The 7,324-nt window shown below is 41.5% G+C and overlaps 1 long non-coding RNA gene across 1 annotated transcript; it reads left to right on the forward strand.

Moving 5' to 3' along the window:
- The first annotated feature begins 3,774 nt into the window (after positions 1 to 3,774).
- Positions 3,775 to 5,222, forward strand: LOC107787530 (uncharacterized). The gene is made up of 2 exons (XR_001648436.2): positions 3,775 to 4,000; positions 4,433 to 5,222. It is a non-coding gene; the product is annotated as an uncharacterized LOC107787530 (long non-coding RNA).
- The last annotated feature ends 2,102 nt before the right edge of the window (positions 5,223 to 7,324 follow it).

Raw genomic sequence — 7,324 nt, forward strand, 5'->3', positions numbered from 1 at the left:
TCCAATATAGCTATTGGTCTGCATTGCCCCGAGGTCGAGTATCGACAGCCCTCAAAGTTGAACCTCGACCCCAGTCTCGAGCCTTGGGAAAGTTTGTTGACAGGGAATCATAATGACAAGGAAATTGGACTCCCCGATTTTACCTTGCACAGATAGTCTCCGCATTTCTTAGAGTGAAAGTGATAAGAAATGACCTTAAACCTTTGCCCCCTCTAATACTCTTGTAACGATGGCAGTCATAAGGTGCCAAAAGACGATGCACACGCAGCCCTTGAAGGCCTCCACATTGATTATGGCAGTTAACTGCCCCTTGGCCTCCTTTAACATGCACGCGGGGCTTCTATAAATACTCCCCTTCTCGTCCATTCCAACTCACAACATTTCCAAACCCCAAAAAGGGTTTCTTCTGCCTTTACTTTTGTTCTTTCCTAGGAACGCGACTTCCTTTTTCTTTCAGAATTTTCTAGTAATGGCGAAAATTTCTGCCTCTGTTTCTCAGGAGAATGTGGCCTCATCCTCTTCTGTTTTATCTCAAGTTGAAGTGGCGATGCCTCCTCGTACTGAGGAGTGCATTCCAGGATTTTTCACGATGGCTTCTAATTTCAAGGTCGAGAGGCCTTCTTCTATGTCGGGGCGCCGTGAGACCGTGACTTAGTATATTAGCTCGATAACAGACATCGAAAGAGTGAGAGTTGATTGTCGCTAGGGGGACGCGGTGCTTGTGGAGATCCCTAGTTGGTAGGAGGATATTATGACATACAAAGCCGATTTTCTCAGTGTGTATACTTACCCGTTTACCCTAAGGCCGGTGGAGCCATCTTCGCCCCCTATCGACCCCGTGATTCTCGACTTCTACCAACGGTATCAAGTGACCATTGGCAAAATTCATCCTTCATTCTGGCATGTTGTTTACATGATTAGGTACTACGTGAACATGATCGAGGAGATGCCCTTCACCCTCGATCATCTGATCAGGATGTACAGCCCCCGTCTCTTCCTCAGGGGTCTGATCAAACTCTGCTTCCGAGCTCCGAGGGCCCTCTTCGCCTGTACCGAGGAGCTCGGGAACGGGGTATGGATAAGCCACTTTGTTCGAGTAAGGATTTCTGACTTGATCCCGGCGGAATGGATGCCATTTCCCGAGAGGTGGAATGTGGAACGTAAGTAGACATGTTATCTAGCATTCCCTCGCTTCTCTATGAATACGTTCTTCCACACACTGAATTTTTCTTGCTAATGCAGCCGCATCAATTTATCCTGGCGCGGTTCCGGACCTCCCGAGTTGGGTCGGCCGTCTGGACTCATTTTTCCTGTATGCTGAGCGAGTGTGGAATGATTTATCCCAGGCTTGGTGGGAAGCTAAGGATCATGGCAAGCCTCTACCCCTGTTGTAGTCATCCTTTTCAACCTAAAATCGCTACTGGCAACGCACTCATTCCTTGCGCTTACCTTTTGCATTTGTGTAGGTTTGGGAGAAGTCCCCTTGATGAATGGAGCATTACCCGGCGGGGAGGGTGATTTGGCACCCGATGAAGGGAAGAAAGACAAAGGAATCCGTCGGACGGACCTTCGGAGTCCAAGAAGGTTAAGGTAGAGGAAACTAAGGCTGACCTGGTAGCCCTAACTCCTGAAACAGCAGAAAACCCTCGAGTTGAAGGTGAGGGAGAAAATAGCTTCTCGACGACGCCCGATAGAGGGATAAACCTGGCCGATCCAAGTGTCGTAGAGATGGTGGCTTCCGAGTTAGAGTCTGATATCGTTGCGCTCCAACTTCATAGCGGAGAGACAACTGAGGGAGTATCGGGTTCTTCCCCCGAGCTGGCTGGTGGCCAGAGTTCCCCTCGGTTTGGGGTGCCTTCGTTAGGTAGTTTGGAGGGGCCTAGTTCTGGGGCCTTGAATGAACAAGGGATGGTCCTGACTGACCCTGCTAGCACCGGAGTCGTGATTGATTTTCCTCATGGAATGACCCTACCTCCTAGGGGAGTGCAAGATGCCCCACATGAAATGTGCTCGAAAGGCTTCCAATCATTCTCAAGGGAATCCCTGAGATCGATGTTTCCCTCGTCTTTGGTGAGATGAGCAGGTTTTGCAAGCAGGTAACCTTTGGAAACCCTGCCTGTTGCTCAAGCCTTGGTTGATCTGACCTGTGTCTTTCTAACTTGTCTTTTTTTTGTTTCTTCAGGCCAAGGCGCTTTACAATCAGACTTTCACCCGGTATCAGGCCGAAGTGACCCGTCATGAGCGCGAGAAGGCTCTCATCACTGAATAGGTTTTCTAGTCCTCGTTTGCCATTATCTGAATGATTTGCCAGATCTCAATGTTTTAATATCTTGGATCTAATTCATGCAGTTTGAGAAGGAAAGTGCTCTGCTAAGGGAGGAGCTCTGGGCAAGAGACTTCGAAGTCTCCGAACTCAAACGACGTGAGAGAGAGATAAGTTCCGAGAGGGATGCCCTCCAGAAGAAGGTGGCCTTAGTTGGCGTCAGCTTAGCGACGCGAGGGAGTATAGTGACAAGTACATAGGTCTTCATTCTGAGTTGGTAACTGCATTATCTGGGATCAAAACTGAAGCCGAGACGCATAAATCTTTGCATGGAGAGGATGCCATTGCGACAAGTGCTCAAGCCGGGAGTTGAGGGGACCGAGCCGAAATTGACTCGGGCTGTCGAGCGTGCTCGGTTGGGATCTCGGTGGCAGACATTTAGGGACATACATGCGGGAGATATCATTCTGCCTTCCAAGCTCGAGAGGGTAAAGACCCAAGAGAAGAGAGATCCTGCCTTGCTTGCTTTCAGAGGTGCGCCGGGCAGCGGCTCAGGAGGTGATAAAAATGAAGGCGGAGCCCCCGGAGGGGAAGAGGCCCTCGAAGAAGGGCGGCTGAAAGACTTGTAGTTGTTGAGGTGCAACCTTTTGTGGAGACATCGAAGATGTATGCTCGATGATAGATTAGGATTCTACTTGGTTCTCTCTTTGTAAGGGTTTTTTTTTTTAAGGCTTGTAAACATCCCCCTGGGGGCCATAAGAAGGCTTTTGTTTCCTATACCTTCTTTCCCTTTCGTTTTTCGTGTTACATCTCGTACTTTTCTACAGAGCATTTGTGACCATAAGACCCAGTAAAGTTTAACAACCTCGATTCCGTCAGATACATTTTGATATGGTATTTTGAGTGGAATATTTTTGTAAAAAAAAAAAGTGGCTTGAAAAATATGATTGTATATAGTTATTAATATTACTACTTTCGAATATACTTTATATCATACACATAATATGAGAAAGTTTATGAGATTCTCTTTATTGTAAAGGTAGAAATTATTTTCTCACAAGAAAAGAAGGTTATCTTTTTTTTTACCATTTTAAGAATTAAGCATACGAAAATTTGTACTCTCTATATGAGAGTAGGAAAATTAAAAGTTGAGAAAATATATATGTATTTTTACATGGATGTTTTAATGATATAATAGTGTAGGTATTGATTTTATATGGTACAACATGACCACAATAGTAGGGTATATATAAAGTGTCTTAAAAAGTAAGTAGTATTTTAATTAATTTGAAATATTTCTTAATTATGCGGATAATTTATTAATTACCGGATAACGAGACATTACCTAATTACCTAATAAGTGGATAAAGATTAAACTTTCCCACCCCATTCCCACGTGGCAGCCCCTCACCTTCTATTAATGACTCATTAGTCATTTAAAAAGGTGTCACATTATTAGAGAAAGACAACAAAAATATATACACACCCCTCACCAACCTATACATATATGGTAACAGAAGTTTGGTGTCAAGATATGATGATGAATATTGGGAACAAGACAATGAAGATTAGAGTGACTCCTTAAATTACTGAGTCTCCAATCCTTTATATAGTTCAAAGCCGCACTCCAGACCTATTAAAAAAATTGCTACCAACAGGTATGCAAGCAGGAAGTAAAAAGTTTCAAAAGATTAGTATGATAATGAGTATGCTGATTACAAAGTTGATGACAAGATGGTAAATTCTATTTTTTAACATCTATCATCTCCTATTATATTTGGTGTTGTATGTAGTAGGGTATATGATGAACTTTCTAGATAAAACGTGAAGGAAATAGTCACCGTAGTCTGCAATTCTTTCTTCTTTGGTGTTGGGATTCGCGGAGCGCACAATTCTGTGTTTGGACAATTGATACATTCTTGTAATGAATTGTTAATGTGTATTGGGGGAAAAAAAAGGAAAATTAGAGGATTGTGGAAATATATGAAGTAGGAGAAGAAGAAAACTGGATAACCACCCATTTAATAGATCGGCTCTTTCAACCTCTTATCTTTTCTTGACTCTGTTAGAGGGTAGTTAAGAAGAGTACTTATCATAATAAAATTGTGAGCGTCACAGTTGATTTTCACTTAACATTTTCATTAACTATTTTCTTACTTCTTGCGGAAGACGATGGCGATAATCCTGACTATGGTAGCACAGGTCGTGGAAGGGGCGTTAAGGTGTGTCTTATGCGGAGCATTGTTCATATTCTATTTGGTGTGCTTGGCCTTGTTACTGGTTACTTCATGTACTTTAATTTTTCAAGAGTAAGTGCTTAATTGGCATTTGACATATCTTTTAGCATGTCCATTTTTGGAATATTAATTTTACAGTAGGAAAGTTTGGTCCTTGTCATTCATGTGGAGTTCCTTATTATCCAGAATATAATACTTGAAAAGTCTTGTGTATAGTCTTGTGTGTAATGGTTTAATATATTCAACTATATGAATTTTGTACTCTTTATGTTGTATGAAAATGTTGAGAGTTGTATGGATGATTTGATGGTTTTAGAAGAAAATATAAGCTATTTGATAGGTGGCAAAATTTTGATAGTATCAGACATTTACAATATATGTAAGCACCAAGTAATATCATACCGAACGATTAATTACAAGGGTTACACTTTATTATTTGGAATGGATGTTACATTGTCCATTTTTTTGGCATATTTTGGTCAGACAATAGCTAATCATTTTTCGGTAATTAACTCAATCAAATAAGTTGATTGTTTATCGCTTTGAGCTCGTAACTTACCCCTTCAAATTTATATTATTCATTATGCTACAGTTTATCAATACTGATTATAACATTTGTACTAATTAACACGGGATACACGTGCAACGCACGTGTCCGGAAATTAGTTTCCATAAATGATTCTTTTCATAGAAATACTATGGGTGTCTATATTCTTGATTCCTATGTGAATTATCATTATATCTTCTGTTCATGGGTCTCAGAAAAATATACGTAAATTTATAAAGTTTACTTCATGATATTAATTAAAGGCATAGTGGTCTTATGACATTCCGAGAAATTTTGGCTGTAAAAAATTTTTTTAAAAAAATATTTTTATTTCTCGAGATTATACAAATATCGTATATTTGCATTAGTCATCTCTGGGTGCATGTAACACCTTATTTAGGACTTCTTTTGAGTCTATCGACTTACTACAAAATTTGTATGGTGAGTTTTCAAATGCTCGGGGAGATAACTTTATTAAGGATCATTTATTCATGATTTTAAAGAAATTATATTTTCTTATTTCATAATGGACAATGTTAACTTTATTCTAAATGATACCTAAATTCTATGTCCAATTGACGTACTTCTCATGCATTGCATTCATTTACATGTGCATTTACCCATGACTCAGATGGTGTTATATACGCATATATACGTATATATATATATATGGGATATGGGATATGGGAAAAGGTTACGACGTTATATACGCACCACCACCTGATCAGATGGTATACAATGATGATTTTGTCCATAGTGGCACCAGATGGCGTTATATATGCGTATATATATAAATATATGTATATGGGATATGGGAAAAGGTTATGGTGTTATATACGCACCACCGCCAGATCAACTGGTATATGTTAATGATTTGCCCACAGTGGCCGAGATAATTTGATGGTATGCCCTCAGCGGCTTGATGATATTATGTACGTATAGACCTATGCATTACATGACATTTATATGTACCGGCCTTGACGAGCCCATATGTATTCATGTTTTAAGAAATATGATTCAGTGATATAGTGTTGCCCACTTATAGTTATGCATTACGAGTTGTGGCCATGTTGGCCCATGATAGTTACAAAAAGAATGAGTCCAGCTAATTCGACCTATATATGTTCTAGTTTTGGTAAAACGATCATGAGTTACAGAGTGGTTCGCTCGGGCCAGTACGGCACCGGGTGCAAGCCACGCCTCCCCAGGTTCGGGGCATGACATTTCAGAAATACTATGTGATGTATTTTGACTTTCGATCCAAGGTCCCAGACCTCGAGTTAGACCCTTGGGCTTCGCTATTGTCGGGCGACCTGGCTTTTATATATCCGGCCGGCACAACCTTTGATCTTAGCGCTGGTGACAGTGACTCATATGTATTGGGTCGGTACACCCTTTTAGTGTAAGCTAGCATTTGAGATCTTATGCTTTCGTTCTTAGGCATTTTTATCAGTTTGGGCTCAGTCTCTGAGTCGGATTTCGACTTGAGTTCATTTGACCCTCAAGTTTTAAAATTTCGAGCTGGCCCTTAGGCTCTTATGCGTTGGGTCGAAGCGACCTTATATGTGGGCCGACGACAATGGCTCTTACACTTTAGGTCGAAGCGACCTTTTATGTGGGCTGGCGACAATGGCTCTTACGCCTTGGGTCGAAGCGGCCTTTTATATGGGCTGGCGATAATGGCTCTTATGTCTTGCCCTGAGGCATACTTAGTTAACTATTTTGGGTTCAGTCTCCGAGTCAGGTTTCAACTCGAGCTCATTCGACCCTCAAGTTTTGTATTTGTGCGGGCTGGCGACGATGGCTCTTACGCCTTGGGACGATGCGGCCTTTTATTGGCTTTATTTTTCCCTCATTAAGGACTTTTTGAAATAATTTTTTCCTGACTCTTTGATGGTTTGATAAAAACCTCGATTATGAGTCATTATGTGGCGATAATCGAGCACCTCGGGAGGTTTGGCTCAGAGGCTGAGTATCTCAAAGCCTGTGATTTGGAGCTGACATGGTCGAAGCTCTTTTGCCTATGCCGAGGGTAGCCTTTTTAACCGGTTCTTTTCAAAGTAGATTCGAAGTAATTGAAGGCCTGTGATTTCGTAGCGACAGTCGGACATCCCTGAGTCGTGTTAGTTTGGCTAGTACAGCCTTGTGATCGGAGTCATTTATGTTCGGCTGGAGCCTTTAAGTCCCGAGTGAAGTAGTTTTGGCATCTATATCGAGGGTATGCCTTTTTAGGGGTCTTACAAGTTCGATATATAGCCGAAACTTTGAGTTCGGGTT

The sequence above is a fragment of the Nicotiana tabacum genome, chromosome 16 (genome assembly GCF_000715075.1).
Source record: "Nicotiana tabacum cultivar K326 chromosome 16, ASM71507v2, whole genome shotgun sequence".
NCBI lineage: Eukaryota > Viridiplantae > Streptophyta > Magnoliopsida > Solanales > Solanaceae > Nicotiana > Nicotiana tabacum.